Below are 20491 nucleotides of genomic sequence, written 5' to 3'. Positions count from 1 at the left end.
GTTAGGTTAAGGGATTAGGTCTACTTCAAGGTTTTTGTTTGGAACTAGGGCTATATTTATGACTCTATTTAGGATTGGATTTGGTCTTTTGCTAGTGTTACTGTTAGGTTTTGGTATAGGTTTACTGGTAGGGGTAGAGTTAGGTTTCCGTTTATAGTTAGTGTCAGGTTAGATCTAGGGTTATTGTTAGTGTCAGAATAAGGGTCAGGGATTTGGTTAGGGCTATAGCTAGAATTAAGCCTAGGGTTAGGTCTAGTGATAGAGTTAGGGTTTGGGATAGGCTAAGGATTAGTCTTTGGACTAAGGTAGTATTAGGGTTAAGGTTTGGCTTAGAGAAAGGGGTAGGATTAGAGATAGGGTTAGGATTAGTGTAGGGTTAGGATAGGGTTAGGGTTAGGGTAAGTATTAGAGTTAAACCTAGGTTTATGGCTTTGATTATCACTAGGATATGTGTTAGCATTTATGTATGGTTAATAATAGTACTTGGTTTCTTATTAGGGCTAGTTCTCGGTTTAGCATTAAGGCAATGTTTAGAGCTAGGGTTAGTGTTAAGAACCGAGTCAGAGTCAGGGACATTTCTTGGGTTAGGATTAGGATTCAAATTAGGGCTAGGTTTAGGGCTAGGTGTAGAGATAGGGTTTGGTGAAGGTTAAAAGTTAGGGTCATAGTTGATTTTGTTTTAGGGCTGGGGTGCGGTTAGTGCTAGTTTTCAAATTAGCATTGGTGTTAGGGCTAGAGTTAGGGTGAGATTTAGGCTTAAGTTTAGGGTTTGATCCAGGTTTAAGGGTAGGGCAAAGTTTAGGTCTAAGGTTGGGGCTAGGGATAGGGCTAGGTTTTGGGTTATGGCAAGGGATAGGTTTAGATCTAGGGATAGGGCAAGGGCGAGAGTTAGAGTTAGTCTTAGGGATAGGGATAGGGTTTGGTTTACTGTTAGGGCTAAATTAGGGTTAGGATTACTGTTAGGGTTTGTGTTAGGTTTAGGCCTTGGTTTAGGGCTAGGGTTAAAGTTAGTGTTAGGGTTAGGGTAAGGTTTGATGTTACAGCTATGTTTTGTGCTAGCACAATGGATAAAATTAGGATTAGAGCTAGGGTCAAGTTCAGGGTTAGGATTAAGGCTAGGCTTAGAACTAGGATTAGGGCTAGGGATAGGGCTAATGTCAGGTGTAGGGTTAAGGTTAGGCTAGGGTTAGGAATAGGGCTATGGCTCAGTTTTATTTTAGAACTAGGCCTAAGATTAGGGCTAGTTTTATGATTAGTGATACTGTTTGGGCTACTGGTAGAGTGAAGTTTAGGCTTAGATTTATTGTTATGGTTAGATCTATGTTTAGTTCTATGGCTAGGGTTAGGGCTAAGTTTAGGCCTAATGTTAGGGTTATGGTAACGAATAGGGCTAGAACTAGAAATAGGCCTAGGGTGAGAGTTCGAGGTTGTCTTTGGGCTAAGGTTAGGGGTAGGTTTAGTGTTAAGGCTAAATTAGGGCTGGGATTAGCACTTGGGTTAGTGTTAGGGTTATGCCTAGGGTTAGGGTTAGTGTTAGTGTTAGGTTTAGGGGAAGGATTAGGGTTTGAGCTAGGTTTAGGGCTAGGGTGAGGGTTAGAATTAGGGTAGAACTAAGATTAGGGTTTGGGTTAGGATTAAGACTAGGTTTAGGGCTAGGCTGAGGGTTTGTGTTAGGGCTATGGCTAAAATTAGGGCTAGGGCTAATGTCAGGTCTAGGTTTATGGTTAGTATTAGTTTTAGTGTTAGGCTATTGCTATGTCTACTGTAAGGTTTAGGTGTAGGGTAAGGGTCAAGTTTAGAGCTAGGTGTATTATTAATGTCAGGGTCTGGGTAGGATTTGGTTTAGGTTAAGATTTAGGGTTAATGCTTGAATTAGTGGTGGGTTAGGTTTAGGGTTAGGGTTAAGGTTAGGGTAATGGATAGAATTAGTTTTATGGTTTCAGTAAGGTTTAGAGTAATGGATATAGTTAGTGTTAATGATAGGCTTATCATTAGGCCTAGAGTTAGCATTTCCGTTAGGCTATTCTTTAGGGCAATGTATAGGGTTAGAGCTAAGTTTAGGGCTAGGGTTAAGGTTAGGATTAGGGTTAGGGTTAGAGTTAGGCCTAGCGTTAATGTTAGGTTTAGGTTTAGGTTAAGTGTAGGCATTTGAACTAGGGTTAGGGCTAGGGCGAATGTTAGGGTTTGAGTTAGGGATAGGGTTAGGTTTTGGTTTTAAGGTTATCTTTAGGCTAAGAATTAGAGTTTGATCTAGGGTTAGGGCTAGGGTGAGGGTTATCTTTAAGGCTAGGTCGTAGGTTATGGTTAGAGTTATGATTAGGGCTAGGCTTAGGGCTACGATAAGGGCTAAGTTTTGTGCGAAGTTTAGGGCTAACGTTAGGACTTTGGGTAATGTAAGAGCAGGGATATGGTTGTGGCTAGTTTTAGGGTCCGAGTTATGGATAAGTTTAGTATTATGGTTAGGTTTTGATTTAAGATAAGACTTAGAGCTCTGGTTTCTATTAAATTAAGGGTCATTTTTGGGTTAGGGTTAGTTTTAGGGTTAGGGCCACAATTAGGACTAGCATTGGGTCTAGTGATAGCTTTAGTTTTTACATTAGGTTAACGGTTATTGTTAGGGTTAGTGCTAGGTTTTTGTTTATGTCTAAGGCTAGATTTATGACTCTATTTAGGATTAGGTTTGGTCTAGTGCTAGTGTTACTGTTAGGTTTAGCTATAGGTTTACTGGTAGAGGTAGTGTTAGGATTCAATTCAAGGTTAGGGTCAGTTTTAGATCTATGTTTAGTGTTAGGGTCAGAAAAAGAGTCAGGGTTAGGGTTAGGGTTAGAGCTAGAATGAGGGCTAGGTTTAGGACTAGTAATAGAGTAAGGGTTTGGGGTAGGCTGAGAATTATGGTTAGGGCTAGGGTAGCATTTGCTTGAGGGTTTGGCTTAGGGTAAGGTGTAGGTTTAGATGTAGTGTTAGTGTTAGGGTTAGAGTTAGGCTTAGTGTTAGGTTTAGGGATAAACCTAGGATTAGGGCTCTGAATATGGCTAGGATTTGTGTTAGCATTAGGGGTATGGCTAATGAAAGAATAGGATTTCTATTTGGGCTAGTTCTAGGTTAAGCATTAGGTCAATGTTTAGAGCTAGGGTTACTGGTAGGGTCTGACTCAGAGTCAGCGTTATTTCTAGGATTAGGTTTAGGACTAAATTAGGGCTATATTTAGGGCTAGATGTAGTGTTAGTATTTGGTTAGCTTAAGGGTTAGGGTTAGGGTTCTGGCTCATTTTGTTTTATGGCTAGGGTAGTTTTAGGGCTAGTTTTCCAACTAGCATTAGGATGAGGGATAGTGTAAGAGTGAGCTTTAGGGTTAGAACCAGATTTAGGGCTAGGGTGAAGGTTAGGGTTAGGATTGCTTCTAGAGATGGTGGTAGGGTTTGGGTTATGGTAAGGTATAGTTCTAGAACTAGGGATAGTGCTAGGGCAAGAGTTGGGTTAGTCAGTGCTACAGATAGTGTTAGGTTTAGTGTTAGGGCTAAATTAGGGCTAGGATTAGCCCAATAGTTAGTGGTAGGTTTAGGCCTAGGTTTAGGGCTAGGGTTATGTTTAATGTTAGGGGTAGGTTAAGGTATGATGGTACAGCTACATTTAGGACTAGGGCAAGGCATAAAATTAAAGTTAGGGCTCATGTTAATGTTAGGGTTAGGATTAAAGCTAGGCTTAGGGATAGGATTAGGGCTAGGGGTTTGTTAGGGTTAGGGCTAGGATAGGGATTGGGCTATTATTGGGTTTAGGATTATGCTTAGGGATAGTTTCAGGGTAAGGATTATGGCCAGGTCTATTGTAAGTGTTAGGTTGAGGGTAGGGTCTGGCTTACAGCTGGGGTATTATTAGGGTCAGAGTCAGTGTTAGGGTATGGGTTAGGTTAAGGTTTAGGCTTAGGGCTCAAATTAGCATTGGGGTTAGTATTAGGGTTAGAATAATGGATATGGTTATGTTTAGGGTTAAGATTAGATTTAGAGTAATGGACAGGTTTAGGGCTAGGGATAGGGTTAGGTTTAGGACTAGGGATAGAATTTGGTTAGGGTTATGGTTAGGGTAATAGATTGGATTACAGCTACAGTTAAGGCTAGGGTTATGGTTAGGTTAGGGCTATGGTTAGGGTTAGGCCTAGGGTTAGAATTCATTTAGGGTTATGGTTAGGGTAATGGATAAGATTAGAGATAGGTACAGTGCTAGGATTATGGTCAGAATTTGGGCGATGATTTGGGTTAGATTTCGGGTTAGGACAAGGTTTAAGTTTATGGTTAGGTTTGGGTTAAGTGTTAGGGCTAGAGTTAGTGTTAGAGCTAAGGTTAAATCTAGGGTTAGGGCTCTGATTAGGGCTAGGTTTTGGGTTAGGTTACGGCTATGTAAGACTATGGCTAATGTTAGAACTAGGATTATGATTAGGGCTAGTATTATGTTTAGCATTATGTCTAAGTCTAGTGTTTACATTGTTTTGGTTTAGGGTAATGATTAGAGATAGTGTTAGTGTTACCTTCAGAGTTAGGATCAGTGTTACTGATCAGAGTTAAGGATAGACTCAATTAGGGCTAGGGTTAAGGCTAATTGTAGGGTTAGAGTTTGTGTAAGGGTTAGGGTAAGCATTAGGGATAGTGCTAATGTCATTTCTAGGATTATGATTTGGTTAGGGTTAGGGTAAAAGTTTCGGCTCAGTTTTGTTTTACTGGTAGGGCTAGGATTAGGGCTACTTTTAGGATTGGTGATAGTGTTAAGGCGAGTGTTATGGCGAGTTTTAGGCTCAGAATTATTGTTATGGTTAGATCTAGGTTTAGGGATATGGCTAGGTTTAGGGCTAAGGTTACCGCTAGTGTTAGGGTTATGGTAACGGATAGAGTTAGAACTAGAAAAAGGGCTGGGGCGTGAGTTAGAGTTAGTCTTAGGGCTAGGGTTAAGTTTACATTTAGGTTTAGGGCTAAATTAGGTCTAGATTTAGGGCAAGGGTGAGTGTCAGGGTTAAGCCTCGGGTTAGGAATAGGGCTATGGTTAGTGTAAGATTTAGGGTTAGGGTTAGGATTAGGGGAAGGGATGGGGTTATAACTAGGTTTAGGGCTAGGGCAAGGGTTATAATTAGGGTTAGGGATAGGGTTAGAATTAAGGCTACATTTAGGGCTAGGATGAGGATTTCTGTTAGGGCTAGGGCTAGGATTAGGACTAGGGCTAATATCAGTTCTAGATTTATGGTTAGTGTTAGTTTTAGACTTAAGTTATGGTTAGGTCTAGTATAAGGGTTAGGCTTAGGGTAAGGGTCAGGATTAAAGCTAGATGTATTATTAGAGTCAGGGTCTGGGTAGAGTTTGGTTTAGGTTAAGGTTTAGGGTTAAGGATTGAATTAGCATTAGGGTTAGGGTGCATGTTAGAGTAAAGGATAGGATTAGATTTAGGGTTCAGGTTAGATTTAGAGTAATGGATAGGGTTAGTGTTAGCAATAGGGTTAGCATTGTTCCTAGGGTTAGTATTTGAGTTAGAGTTATCTTTAGGGTAATGGATAGGGTTAGAGCTTAGGTAAGGGCTAGGGATACGGTTAAGATTAGGGCTAGGGTTAGGGTTAGGCCTAGGGTTAGTGTCAGGCATAGTTTCAGGGTTATGTTTAGGGTAAGGGTTAGAGCTTGAGGTACAATGAGTAGGGTTAGGGCAAGGGTAGGGTTAAGTTTAGGTCTAGGGTTATGGTTAGGGTTACAATTTGTACTAGGTTTAGGGCTAGGATAAGGCCTAAGTTTAGTGTGAGGTTTAGGGCTAGCATTAGGGCTAGAGAAATGGTTATGGCAAGTTTTTGGGTCAGGTTTATGGATAAGTCTAGTGTTAGGTTTAAGATTTTGGTTAGGATAAGTTTTAGAGCTAGGGTTTGTGTTAGGTTAAGGGTCATTGTTTGGGATAGGGTTCAGTTTAGGGTAACTGTCAGAATTAAGACTAGCGTTGTTTCTAGCGATAGGGTTGGTTTTTATGTTAGGTTTACGGTTATTTTTAGGGCTAGTGCTTTGTTTTTGTTTAGGGCTAGGGCTAGATTTATGACTATATTTAGAAATAGGTTTGGTCTACAGCTACTGTTATTGTAAGGTTTACTTATAAGTTTACCAGTAGGAGTAGTGTTAGGGTTCAGGTTAATGTTAGTGTCAGGTTAAGACATAGGGTTAATGTTAGGGACAGAATAAGGTCAGAGTTAGGGTTAGTATTTGGGTTACGTATAGTGTTGGTTTTGGGGTTAGGTTTAGAGGTAAAATGAGGGATAGAATAGGCCTAGTGATAGAGTTACGGTTTGGGGCAGGCTAAGGATTAATATTAGGAGTAGGGTAGCATTAGGTTGAGAGTTTGACTTAGGGAAAGTGATACAGTTTGAGATAGGGTTAGGGTTAGGGTCAGGTTTAGGGCTATGGATAGGCTTAGGGTTAGGGTTAGTTTTAGGGTAAAGGTTAACGTTAGGGTGAGGTTAAGGGTTAGTCTTAGGGTTAGGGAAAGGGTAAGGGTTAGGTCTAATTCTAGGTTGAGGGTTAGGGTTAGTGTTAGGGTTAGTGTTAGGGATAAGGTTAGTGTTAGGTTTAGGGTTAGGGTTAGGGTCAGGGTTAGGGTTGGGTTATGGTTATGGTTAGGGTTGGGGTTAGGGTTAGGGTTAGGGTTCGGGTTAGAGTTAGGGTTAAGGTTTGTGTTGGGTTTAGGATTAGGATTAGGGTTAGGGTAGGGTTACCGTTAGCATTAGAGTTAGGGTTAGGTTTAGAGTTAGTGTTAGGTTTAGTGTTAAGGTTAGAAGTAGAATTAGGTTTAGTGTTAGGTTTAGGGTTATGTTTACAGTTAGGGTTAGTCTTAAGGTTAGGGTTAGATTTAGGGTTAAAGTTAAGGATAGTGTTAGCGTTAGGAATAGGGTTAGGGTAAATTTTAGGGTTAGGTTTCAGGTTAGGTTTACTGCTAGGGATACAGTTAGGGAAAGAGTTAGGGTTAAAGTAACTGTTAGGGTTACAATTATGATTATGTTAAGGGATAGTGTTAGGGTTATTGTTAAGTTTAGGGTTAGGGTTAGGGTTAGTGTTGGGATAGTGTTAGGGTTAGGGTTAAGGTGTGGTTAGGGTCAGAGATAGGGTTAGTGTAAACGGTAGGGTTAAGATTAAGGTTAGTGTTAGGTTTAGTGTTAGGGTTAGTGTTATGGTTAGTGTTAGGGTTAGGGTTAGGGTTAGGGTAAGTGTTAGCGTTAGGGTTAGGGTTTTGGCTAGGGTTAGGTTTAGTGTTAGTTTTAGGGTTACGGTAAGTGTTAGGGTTAGATTCAATGTTAGGGTTGGGGTTAGGGTTAGATTTAGTGTTATGGTAAGGGCGAGTGTTAGAGTGTTAGGGTTAGGATTATATTTTAGGGTTAGAGTGAGAGTTAGGTTTAGGGTTAGGGTTATTTTTTGTGTTAGAGTTAGGCATAGGAATAGTGTTTGATATAGGTTTAGAGTTAAGGTTAGGGATAGGGTTAGCATTAGGTTTAGCTTTAGGCTTAGGGTTAGTATTAGGGTGTTAGGGTATGTGTTATGTTTAGGCTATGGTTTAGGGTTAAGGTTACTGTTAGAGTTATTTTTATTTATTTATTTATATTTTTGGTTAGCGTTAGTGCTTGTGTTAAGGTTACTGGTAGTTTTAGGGTTAGCGTTAGGGATAGGGATAGTGTTAGTATAAAGTTACGGTTAGGATTAGGTGAGTGATAGGGTTAGTGTTAGGGTCAGGGTTAGGGTAAGTGTTAGGGTTAGGGTTAGGGAAAGAATTAGGTACAGGGGTAGATTTAGGGTTAGGTGAGGGGTTGTGTTTTGGTTAGGGATAGGGTTAGAGTTACGGTTAGGACTAGGGATCCGGTTAGGGTTAGGGTTATGATTAGGATTTGGGTTTGGGTTAGTGTTAGGTTTAGAGTAAGGTTTAGGTTTAGGGCTAGTGTTATTGTTAGGATTAGGGTTAGGTTTATTGTTAGGGTTAGGGTTAGGGTTAGGATTAGTGTTAGGGTTAGGGATAGGCTGAGATTAAGGTTAATGTTAGGGTTAGTGTTAGAGTTAGTGTTAGGGTTAGTATTTGTGTTAGGGTTAGTGTTACAGTTAAGATTAGGGTTACATTTAAGGTCAAGGTTAGTGTTAGGGTTAGGGTTAGGTTTCAAGTGAGATTTCCTGTTAGGGTTAGGGTTAGGGTTAGCGGTAGAATTAGTGTTAGGTTTTGTTTGAGTTTGTGTTAGGGTTATGTTTAGGATTAAGATTAGATTTACTGTTACGATTAGGATTAGGGTTGAATTTATGTTAGGGTTAGAATTAGGTTAGGGTTAGGGTTAGGGTTAGTGTTAGGGTTAGGGTTAAGTTTCGTGTTAGGGTTCGAGTTAGAATTAGGATTAGGTTTAGGGTTAGTGTTAGGATTACCGTTCGTGTTTGGTTTAGGTTTATAATTAGGTTTAGTGTTAGGGTTAGAATTAGTGTTTGTGTTAGGATTAGGGTTATTTTTACTGTTAGGTTTAGATTTAGAATTATGGTTAGGGTTAGTGTTAGAGTTAAAGTTAGGGTTAGGGTTTTAGTAAGGGTTATATTTACAGTTAAGTTTAGGGTTATGGTTAGGATTAGGTTTAGTGTTAGGTTTAGGGTTATTATTAGTTTTAGTTTTAGGGTTATGGTTAGTGTTTGTGTTAGGGATAGAATTAGGTTTAGTTTTCAGTTAAAGGTTAGTGTTAGATTTAAAATTATGGTTAGGGTAAGTGTTATCATTAGGGTTAGGTTTAGTGTTAGTGTTGGAGTTATAATTTGTGTTACATTGAGGGTTTGTGTTAGGGTTAGGGTTAGAGGTAAGGTTAGGGTTACCATTAAGATTATGGTTAGATTTAGGATTAGTGATAGGGTTAGGGTTATTGTTAGTGTTAGGGTTAGTGTTAGGGTTATGGTTAGGGTTAGGGTTAATGCTAGTGTTATAGTTAGGGTTAGGTTTAGGTTTAGGGTTAGTGTTAAGGTTAGGGTTAGGTTTAGGTTTAGGGTTAGTTTTAGGGTTAGGGTTAGGGATATGGTTAGATAAGTGTTAGGGTTAGGTTTATGTTAAGGATAGTGTTGTAGTGTGGGTTAGGGTTTGTTTAAGGGTTAGGCTTAGGGTTAGCATTTTTCTTTGATTTAGGGTTAGGGAGTGGGTTTGTGTTATGGTTACTCTTAGGGTTAGGGTTAAGGTTCTTGTTAGGTTTGAACTAGGTACCATGTTAGAGTTAGGTGTAAATTTTTGGTTAGGTTTATGGTTAGTGTTAGGGTTAGGGTTAGGGTTAGGATTGGTGTTTTGCTTAGGGTTAGAGTTAAATTTAAGGTTTGTGTTGGGGTTAGGGTTAGAGTTAGTGTTAGTGTTAGGGTTAGGTTTAGGGTGAGATTTAGGTTTAGTGTTAGGGTTAGTGTTAGGGTTAGGGTTAGTTTTAGGGTTAGGGTTAATGTTATGTTGTTTTTAGGGTTAGGGTTAGGGTTAGGGTTTCAGTTACTGTTGGGGTTAGGGTTGCAGTTTGCTTTAGTGTTAATGTTAGGGTAAGTGTTATGGTTAGTGCTACGGTTAGGGTTATGGTTTGTGTTAGGGTTAGATTTATGGTTACGGTTAGGATTATGGTTAATTTTGGGGTTGTGGTTAGGATTAATGTTAGTTTTAGAGTTAAGATTAGGATTAGATTAGGGTTGGGGTTAGAGTTAGTGTTAGGGTTAGGGTTAGGGTTAGGGTTAGTGTTAGGGTAAGGTTTAAGGTCATTATTTGGTTTAGTTTTAGAATTAGGCTGAGGTTTAGTGTTAGGGATCGGGTTAGATTTAAGGTTATTGTAAGATTTAGGTTTAGGGTTAGGGTTAGTGTTAGGGTTAGTTTTAGGGATAGGGTTATGGTTTGTTTTAGGGTTAGACATAGGGTTAGGGTATGTGTTAGGGTTAGGGTTATGGTTAGATTTGGGTTAGAGTTAGGTTAAGGTAAGTGTTAGGGTTAAATGTAGGGTTCTGGTTAGTGTTAAGGATATTTTTAGAGTTAGGGTAAATATTTGGGTTAGGCTAATGGTTAGGATTAGGTTTAGTGATAATGTTTGGTTTTGGGTTAGAGTTAGGCATAGGGATAGGGTTAGGTTTAGTTGTAGTGTTAGTGTAAGCGTTAGGGTTAGGGTTAGGGTGAGTTTCAGTGTTAGGGTTCGTGTCAGATTTAGGGTTCATTGTAGAGTTAAAGTTAGGGTTGATGTTATGGATAGGTTTATATTTAGGGTTAGAATTATTGTTCGATTTAGGGTTAGGGTTAATGTTAGTGTAAGTGTTACAGTTATGATTAGGGTTAGATTTAGGGCAAGTGTTAGGTGGAGGGTTCTGGTTAGAGTTAGTGTTTTGGTTAGGGTTAGGTATAAGGTTAGGGTTAGGGTTAACATTAATTAGGTTTGGGCTTAGAGTTATTGTTAGGGTTAGTTTTAGGGTTAGGTTTATGGATCGTGTAAGTGTCAGGGTTATGGTTAGTTTTAGGGTTAGTGTTAGTGTTATGTTTAGGGTTAGGGTTATTGCTAGTTTTAGGGTAACGATTAGGGTAAGAATTTGGGTAAGTTTTAAAATTAGTGTGAGTTTTACGGTTAGGGATTGGGTTAGGGTTAAGTTTAGTTTAAGATTTAGGTTTAGATATAGGGTTAAGGTTAGTATTAGGGTTAGTATTAGGGATAGGGTTATCGTTTGAGTTAGGTTGAGGGTTAGGGTGGTGGTTTAATTTTGTGATAAGGTTAAGGTTAGGGTTAGGTTTAGTGTTAAGGTTAGGGTTACGGTGTGTGTTAGGGTTAGGGTTAAGTTTATGGTTAGGATTATTGTTAGGATATAGGGTTATGGTTAGGGTTAGTGTTAGGTTTAGGGTTAGGATTAGCGTTAGTAATAGTGTTAGTTTTAGAATTAGGGTAAGGATTAGGGTTAGGGATCAGGTTAGAGTTAGTTTAAGAGTTAGTAATAGGGTTAGGGTTAGAATTAGTTTTAGGGTTAGGGATAGGTTTAGAGTTAGGGTTAGTGGTATGTTAAGGGTTAGTTTTAGTTTTGATGTTAGGGTTAGGTTTTGGTTTCATGTTAGGGTTAAGGTTTGTTTTAGGAAAAGTGTTTGAGTTAGTGCTAGTGTTGGGATTATGTTTAGAATTAGGGTTAGTGTTACGTCTAGGTTTAGGGTTAGGCTAATTATTAGTATTTCGGTTACGGTTAGGTTTAGGGTTAGGGTTAGGGTTAATGTTATGGTTAGGCTTATGGTTTGTGTTATGGTTAGGGTTTGGTTAGCATTTGTGTTATTGTTAGGTTTAGGGTTAGGTTGGTTTAGGGTTATAGTTAAGGTCAGGGTTACTGTTAGGGTTAGGGTTAAGGTTAGGATTAGTGTTAGGGTTACGGCTAGCGTTAGTATTAGTGTCAGTGTGAGGGTTAGGTTTAGGGTTAGTGTTAAAGTTAGGGTTAGTGTTAGGTTTATGGTTAGGGTTAGTGTTAAGATAAGGTTTAGTGTTAGGGTTAGTTTTAGAATTAGGGTGAGGATTAGGGTTAGGGATTGCGTTAGGGTTAGTTTAAGAGTTAGGTTTAGTTTCCCATTCCCCTCACAACCTCTTATATGTAATTATGTATGGGAAAATAAACAAGGAGAGAAATGAATTACAGTGGATGGGGTAGAGAGAGAAGATGGGAGGGGAGGGAGGGGGGATAGTAGAGGATAGGAAAGGTAGCAGAATACAACAGTTACTAATAGGGCATTATGTATAAATGTGGATGTTCCAGAATCCGATGTGATTCTGAAATCTGTATTTGGGGTAAAATTGGGAGTTCATAACCAACTTGAATCTAATGTATGAAATATGATATGTCAAGAGCTTTATAATGTTTTGAACAACCAATAAAAATAAATTTAAAAAAAAATAAAAAAAGAGTTAGGTTTAGGGTAAGGGTTAGGGTTAGTTTTAGGTTTAGTGTTAGGTTTAGGATCATGTTTTGTCTTAGGTTTAGGGTTAGGATTAGGGTTTGTGTTAGGATTAAAGTTAGGGTTGGATTGGGGTTAGAGTTAGTGTTACTGTTAGGTTTAAGAATAGGGTTAGGGTAAGTGTTAAGGTTAGGGTTAGGTTTAGTGTTAGAGTTACAGTTGGATTTAGGGTTAGGGTTATTGTTTTAGTGTTAATGTAAGGGTAAGTGTTTGTGTTAGTGTTACAGTTAGGGTTACGTTTAGCATTAGTGTTAGGTTTAGGGTTATGGTGAGGGATAATATTAGTTTTAGGGTTATGACTAGGGTTAGTGATAGGGTTAGGGTTCGGGTTAGGTTTGTTGTTAGGGTTAGTGTTAGTTTGAGAATTAGGGTTAGATTTAAGGTAAGGGTTAGGATTAGTTTTGGTGTTAGTGTCAGGGTTATGGTTAGAGTTAGTTTTAGTTTTAGGGTTAGTGTTAGGTTTAGCGTTGTTGTTAGGGTTAAGGTTTTTTTAGGGTAAAGGTTAAGGTTAGTGTTCGTGTTAGGGTTATTTTATGGTTAGGGTTAGTTTTATTTTTAGGGTTAGGGTTAGGATTAGTGTTAGTGTTTTGGTTTGTGTTAGGTTTAGAGTTAGGGTTAGTGTTAGGGTTATGGTTAGTGTCAGTGTTAGTTTTAGGTTTAGGATTAGGTATAGGTTTAGGGTTAATGTTAGGGTTAGGGTTAGGGTTAGATTTAAGGTAAGGGTGAGTGTTAGTGTTAGCTAAGTGTTAGGGTTAGGGTTATGGTTAGTGTTATGATTGGGTTAATGTTAGCTTTCATGTTAGGGTTAGGGTTAGTGTCAGAATTAGGGTTAGGGTTAGGTTTATGCATAGTGTTAGGGTTAGTGTTAGTGTTAGGGTTATGTTTTGTGTTAGGGATAGTTTTAGGGTTAGAATTTGTGTTAGAGTATGTTTTAGGGTTACAGATGGATTATGGTTATTGTTAGGGTTAGGGTTAGTGTTAGGGTTAAGGGTAGGGTTATGTTACTGTTATTGTTAGGGTTAGGGTTAGTTTTAGTGTTAGGTCTAGGGTTAGGGTTACTGTTAATTTTAGGGTTAGTGTTAGGTTTAGGGTTACTGATAGGGTTAGGATTAGGGTTAGGGTTAGGGTTATGGTTAGTTTTAGGGTTAAGATTAGAGTTCATGTTAGGTTTAGTTTTAGGGTTAAGATTAGGTTTAGGGTTAGAGTTTGGTTAGTGTTAGGGTTTGTGTTCATGTGTCAGTTTCGGGTTAGGTTTAGAGTTAGGGTTAGGGTAAATTTAGGGTTAGGATTAGGGTTAGATTAGGGTTTGGGTTATAATTAAGCTTATGGTTTATGTTATGGTTAATGTTAGGGTTAGGATTAGGGTTAGGGTTGATGTTAGGATTTGGGTTAGTTTTAGGGTTAGGGTTAGGGTTAGGGTCAGTGTTGGGTAAGGTGTAGGCTTAGGTTTAGGGTTATAATTAGAGTTAATGTTAGTATTACTGTTAGGTTAGGGTTAGGGTTAGGGTTAGTGTTAGGGTTAGGTTTAGGGTTAGGGTTAGTGTTAGGATTCTGTTAGGGTTGGGGTTAGGATTTGGTTTAGAGTTCATGTTAAGTATAGTTTTAGGGTTAGATTTAGGATAGGTTAGTGTTTGGCTTAGGGTTCGTGTTAGTGTTAGGGTTAGGGTTAGTGTTAGTTTTACGTTTAGGGTTAGGGTTACTTATAGGTTTACGTTTAGCCTAACTGTTAGGTTTAACATTATAATTAGGTTTATGGTTACTCTTAGTGCTCGGATTAGGGTTAGTGTCAGGTTTAGAGTTATGTTTAGATTTATAGTGTGGGTTAGTGTTAGGGTTAGGGTTTGGGTTAAGGTTAGTGTTAAATTTAGTGATAGTGTTATGGTTAGTGTTAGTGTTATGATTATGGTTAGGGTTAGGGTTAGGTTTAGGGTTAGGGATAGGGTTATGGTTTCTGTTCGGTTTCGTGTTAAGGATAGGGTTATGATTTGGGTTAGGTTTCGTGTTAGGGTTAATGGTTAGGGTTAGGTTTACTTAGGGTTAGGGTTATGGTTCATGTTAGGGTTATGGTTAGGGTTAGTGTTATTTTCAGGTTTAGTTTTAGGGTTAGGCTTAGTGTTAGTATTAGGGTTAGGGTTAGCATAAGGGTTAGGACTAATTTTAGGTTTAGGTTTAGGATTAGTGTTAGTGTTTGATTAGGGTTAAGGTAAGGTTGAGGTTAGGATTAGGGTTATGATTACAGTTAGTATTACTGTTAGTGTTTGAGTTAGGATGAGTGTTAGAATTAGAGTAAGGTTAGTGTTAAGGTTAGTTTTAGGTTTACGGATAGTGCTATGGTTAGGGTTACAGTTAGGATTAGGATTAGGGTTAAGTTTAGTTCTAGGGTTAGTGTTAGATTAGGGTTAGTGTAAGGGTTATCATTAGAGTTAGGGTTAAGATTAGGGTTCTTGTTAGTATTAGATTTAGGGTTAGAATTAGGATTAGGGTTAGGTTTAGGGTTAGGCTTACTGTTAGTGTGAGCGTTTGGGTTAAGATTAGGGTTAGGATTAGTGTTAGGGTTAGGAACATGTTTAGAGTTAGTGTTAGCTTCAGGGTTAAGGGTAGTGTTAGTGCTAGGTTTAGGGTTAAGCTTAGGGTTAGTGCTAGATTTAGGGTTTAGCTTATGGTTAGTGCTATGGTTAGGTTCTGGGTTAGGTTTAGTTTTTTTTTTTTTTTTTTTTTTTTTTGAGAGAGAGAGAATTTTATTATTTATTTATTTTTTTTTTATTTTTCGGTGGACACAACATCTTTGTTTTGTATGTGGTGCTGAGGATCGAACCTGGGTGACATGCATGCTGGGCGAGCACCCTAACACTTGAGCCACATCCTCAACACAGGTTTAGTTTTAATATAAGGGTTAGGGTTAGGTTTAGGGTTAGGGTTAGGGTTTAGGTTACTGTTAGGGTTAGGGTTAGGGTTCCATTTATGTTTTATGTTCGGGTTAGGGTTAGGGTTAGGGATTGTGTTAGGGTTATTGGTAGGGTTAGGGTTAGGGTCAGTTTACAGTTAGGGTTAGGGTTAGTGTTAGGATTAGTGTTAGGGTGAAGGATATGCTTTGTGTTAGGGTAGGGGTTAGGGTTAGGCTTTGTGGTAGGTTTAGGGAAAGGGTAAGTGTTATGGTTATGGTTAGTATTAGGGTTAGAGTGAGGCTTAGGGTTAGGTTTAGGCTAAGTTTTAGGGGTATGTGTAGGTTAAGGTTATTGTTAGGGTTATTGTTAGGGTTAGTGTTAGGTTTAGTGTTAGGGTTATGTTTAGAGTTAGGGTTAGGGTTAGTTATAGGGTTGGGGTTGGGGTTAGTGTTAGGATTAGGGTTAGGTTTAGCTTTAGAGTTAGTGTTAGGGTTAGAGTTAGGGTATGTATTAGGGTTATGGTTTGGGTTAGGTTTAGGTTTACGTTAAGCTTAGGGTTAAGTTTAGGAGTAGGTTTAATGCTATGGTCATGGTTAGGTTTAATTTAAGTTTTAGGGTTAGGGTCCATGTTAGGGTTAGGTTTAGGGTTAGGTTTTGTGTTAGAGTAAGGATTAGTTTTAGGGTTAGGGTTAATATTAGGCTTTGTTTTAGGTTTAGTGTTAGTTTTAGGGTTAGGGTAAGATTAGGATTAGTGTTAGGGTTATGATTAGGGTTCATGTTAGGGTAAGGGTTAGGGTTAAATTTAGGGTGAGGCTTAGTGTTAGTGTTAGGGTTATGTTTAGGGTTAAGATTAGGAACAGTATTAGGGTTAGAGATAGTTTTAGGTTTAGGGTTTGGACTTGGGTTAAAGTTAGGGTTTCTGTGAAGGTTAGTTTTAGGGTTAGCTTTATGGTTAGTATTAATATTAGAATTAGTGTTATAGTTAGGGATAGTGTTAGGGTTAAGATTAGGGTTAGGGTTATTGTTAGGTTTAGGGTTAGTGTTTTTTTTAGGTTTAGTGTTAAGGTTAGTGTTAGGTTTAGGCTTAGAGTTAGTCATAGGATTAGGGTTAGTGTTAGTGTTAATGTTAGGGTTAGGGTTAGGATTGGCGTTAGTGTTTGGGTTTGGTTTAGTTTTAGTTTCAAGTTAGATTTAGGATTAGGATTAGTGTTAATATTATTGTTAGGTTCAAGGTTATGTTTTGTATTAGTGTATGGGTTAGGTTTAGTGTTTGTGTTAGGATTAGTGATAGGGTTATGTTAGTGTTATGGTTATTATTAAAGGTAGAATGAGGCTTAGAATTAGGTTTATGATTACGTTTAGAGTAACAGGTAGGATAGGGTTAGGGTTAGTGTAAAGGTTAGTGTTAGGTTTAGAATTAGGTTTTGGGTTTGTGTTAGATTTAGGGTTAGGGTGAGGGTTAGGGTTAGCATTAGGTTTAGGGTTAGGTTTAGTGTAAGTGTTAGTGTTAAGGTTAGTTTTAGAAATAGTTTTAGGGTTGGGGAGAGGTTTCGGGTTACTTTTAGGGTTGGGGTTAGGGTTAGAATTAGTGTCATGGTTAGGGTTAGGCTTTGGTTAATGTTAGGGTTAGAGTTAGGTTTAGTTTTCAAATTAGCTTTTGGGTTAGGGTTAGTGTTAGTGTTAGAGAAAGAATTATAATTTGTGTTAGGGTAAAGTTTAGGTTTACGTTTTCTGAAAGGATTGGGGTTAAAAGACAGGTTTAGGATTAGGGCTAGTGTTAGGATTAGTGTTCCATTTAGGGTTATGGTTAGGTTTAGGTTTAGTGTTTGGGTTAGTGTTATACTTAGTTTTACATTTAGAGTTAGGGTTAGTGTTATGGTTAGGATTATGGATAGGAAGAGGGTAAGAGTGAGGCCTAGGGTTAGGGTTAGGATTAGTTTTACAGTTACTGGTAGATTAGGAAGAGTGTTAGGTTTAGGGTTAGTGTTACTGTTAGTGGTATGGTTAGGGTTAGGGTTAGTGATAGGGTTAGTGTTGCGGTTAGGGTTAATGTTAGAATTAGGTTTAGTGTTCATGTTAGGGTTAGGGTTACAGTTAGTTAAGTGTTAGTGTTAGGTTATGGGTATGGTTATGTTTTGCTTTAGGGTTTGTATTAGGTTTATGGTTAGGGTTAGAGTTAGAGTTACGTTAAGTTTAGGATTATGGATAGGGTTGGTGTTAGGGTTAACATTAGAGATAGGGTTAGGTTTACGTTTAGGGTTAGGTTTAGGATTAGTGTTAGGGTTACGGTTAATTTTAGGGTTAGTGTTAGGGTTAGGATTAGATTCGGGTTAGGGTTAGGGTTAGTGTTATGTTTAGGGTTAAATTTAGGTTTAGGATTAGTATTTGGGTTAGTGTTAGACTTAGATTTAGGGTTAGTGTTAGGGTTATAGTTAGGGTTATTTTTACAGTAAGAGTTAGGTTATGGTGAGGCTTAGAGTTAGTGTTAGGGTAGGGTTAGGGTTAAAATTAGAGTAAGTGTTAGGGTTAGGTTTAGGCTTAGGGTTAGGTTTAGGCTTAGGGTTAGGATTAAGTTTAGATTTAGGGTTAGGATTAGGATTAGGATTAGTGTTAGATTTAATGTTAATGTTAAGGTTAGGGTTTGTTTTAGGGTTAGCATTAGGTTTACATTTAAGGTTAATGTTAGGATAAGGGCTATGATTAGTGTTAGGGTTAGGGTTAGGATTAAGGTTAGGTTAGGGTAAGGGTTATTGTTAGGGTTAGATTCACGATTAGGGATAGAGTTGGTGTTCGTGTTAGTGATAGATTTAGGGATAGGTTTAGGGTTAGGGTTAGAGATAGGTTTAGGGTTAGGTTTAGTGTTAGGGTTAGTGTTAGGGTAAGGATTAGCTTTAGAGTTAGAGTTAGGCTTAGTGTTAGGGTTAGGGTTAGAGCAGGGTTAGGGTAAGATTTAGGGTAATTGTTAGGGTAAGGTTTTGGTTTAGTTTTAGATTTATGGTTAGAATTAGTGTTATTGTAGGGTTAGGGTTAGGGTTTGGGTTAGTGTTAAGATTAGGGTTAGAATTAGTGTTAGGGTTAGGAGCATTTGTCTTAAGTTTATGGTTAAGAATATGTTTAAGGTTCCAATTACCATTAGGATTAGGGTTAGGGTTAGGTTAGTGTTAGGATTCGGGATAGGTTTAGGGTTAGGTTTAGTGTTAGGGTTATGTTTAGGGTTAGATTTAGGTTAGGGTTGGGGTTAGGGTTAGGATTCTTATTAGGGTTAAGTTTAGGATTAGTGTTGGCTTTAGATTTAAATTTAGGGTCAGGGATAGGGTAGTGTTAGGGTTAGGGTTATAGTTAGGTTTGGGTTAGTGTTAGCATTAGGGTTAGGTTTAGGGTTATCTTTAGCTTTAGAATAAGGGTGATGTTTAGGAATAGGTTTAGAATTAGGGTTATTGTCATGCTTAATGATAGAGTTATGGTTAGGGTTAGTGTTAGAGTTAGGGTTAAAGTTAGAGTTATTGTTAGTGTTAGTTTTTGGGTTAGGTTTAGGATTAGGTTTAGGGTTATGGTTGCTGTTAGGTTTAGAGTTAGGGTTAGGGTTATGATTTGTGTTAAGATTAGGGTATGGTTAGTGTTAGGGTTATGGTTGGGTTTAGGGTTAAGGTAAGGGTTAAATTTAGGATATTGTTATGGTTAGTATTAGGGTTAAAATTAGGGTTGCTCTTAGGTTTAGAGTTAGGGTTAGGGTTATGGTTTGTGTTAGGTTTAGGAGTATGTTTAGTGTTAGGGTTAAGGTTAGGGTAAGGGTAAAATTTAGTGTTAGGGTTAGGGTTAAGGTTAGAGTTAGTGTTAGTTTTAGAATTATGGTTAGAGTTAGGGTCAGGTTTTGGGTTACGGGTTAGGGTTAGGGTTAGGGTTAGGGTTAGGGTTTAGGTCAATATTAGCTTTAAAGTTAGGGTTTGTGTTGAGGTTAGGGTTTGGGTTATGGTTAGGGTTACGATAAAGGTTAGGGTTAAATTTAAAGTTAGTTGTACTGTTAGGTATAAGATTAATTTAAATTAGGGTTAGGGTTAGGATTATGGTTCATGTTAGGATTATGGTTAGGTTTCGTGTTAGTTTAGGTTTATGTTTAGGGTTAGGTTTTGGTTTAGGGTTAGTGTTAGTGTTAGGTTTAGGGTTAGGGTTAGGGTTATGTTTAGTGTTATGGTTATGGTTAGGGTTAGGTTAGAATTAGGGTTATTATTATGGTTAGGGCTAGTTTTAGATTTAGGGTTAGGGTTAGGTTTATTATTTGGTTTAGGTTTAGTGTTAAGTTTCGGTTTAGGGTTATGGTGAGGCTTAGGTTTAATGTCAGTGCTAGGGTTAGCTTTAGGGTTAGGCTTAGGGTTAGCTTTAGGGTTAGGGTTAGAGTTGTGGTTAGGGTTAGTGTTAGGGTTAGGTTAAGGTTACTGTTTAATTTAGGGTTAGTTTTAGGGTTATAGTTAAGTTTAGTGTTACGGACAGGGATAGTGTTATGTTTACATTTGGGATAGAGTTTGTGTTAGGGTTATGGTTATGGTTATTGTTAGGTTTAGGTTTATGGTGAGTGTTAGAATTAGGGTTAGGCCTAGGTGTTAGGGTTAGTGTTAGGTTTAGTGTTTTGTTTAGGGTTAGGTTTAGGATTAGGATATATGTTAGTGTTAGGGTTATGATTAGGTTTCGGATAGGTTTAGGAATAGGGTTAAGGTTAGGTTTCATGTTAGCATTTGGGTGAGAGTTAGGGTTAGGGTTAGGTAAGGGTTAGGTTTAGGGTTATGGTTTGGTTTAGTGTTTGTTTTAGAATTAGGATTAGGTTTAGGGTGAGTGTTAGGGTTAAGATTTGGGTTAGGCTTAGGGTTTGGCTTATTGTTTGGGTTAGGGATAAGGTTAGGGTTATGTTTAGGTAAGGGTTATGTTTAGGGATGGGTTATGGTTAGGATCAGTGTTAGGTTTAAGGTTAGGGTTAGGGTTAGTCTTTGGGTTAGTTTTAGCGTTAGGGTTAGTGTTTGTGTTAGTTTAAGGGTTATCATTTGTAAGAGGGTTATGATTAGGTTGAAGATTTGCATTATGGTAGGATTAGGGATAGTTTTACCGTTAGTATTAGGGTTAGAGTGAGGCTTAGGATTAGTTTTAGGGTTACGGTTAGGAGTAGAGTTAGTGTCAGTGTTGGGGTTAGGGTTAGTGTTAGGGTCAGTGTATAGTTAGGGTTAAGGTTAGTGTTAGGTTTAGGTTAGTATAAGGTTAAAGTTGAGGTAAGGGATGGTGTTAAGATTTGGGTTTGAATTAATATTAGGGTTAGAGTTAGGGTTAGGGTTACGTAAGTGTTAGGGTTATGGTTAGGTTAGGTTAGGGTTATGGTTTGGGTTAGGCTTTTTGTTAGGGTTAGGATTAGGGTTAAATTAGGGTTAGGGATAGTGTTAGGGTTAGGGATAGGGTTAGGTTTAGGTTTAATGTTAGGTTTATGGTTAGGTTTAGGGTTAGTGTTACAGTTAGGGTAAGTGTTAGTTTTAAATTTAGGGTTACGTTTGGGTTAAGTGTTAGGGTTCGAGTTAGGGTTAGGGTTAAGTTTTGGGATATGTTAGGGTTACTTTTTGGGTTAGGATTAGGGTTAGGTTTAGTGTTACGTTTAGGGTTAGGGTTAAGGTTAGGTTTAGT

This window comes from Marmota flaviventris, chromosome 18, assembly GCF_047511675.1.
Source record: "Marmota flaviventris isolate mMarFla1 chromosome 18, mMarFla1.hap1, whole genome shotgun sequence".
Lineage (NCBI taxonomy): Eukaryota > Metazoa > Chordata > Mammalia > Rodentia > Sciuridae > Marmota > Marmota flaviventris.
The sequence above is the reverse complement of the archived record's forward strand: the minus strand, read 5'-3'. Positions refer to the sequence as shown.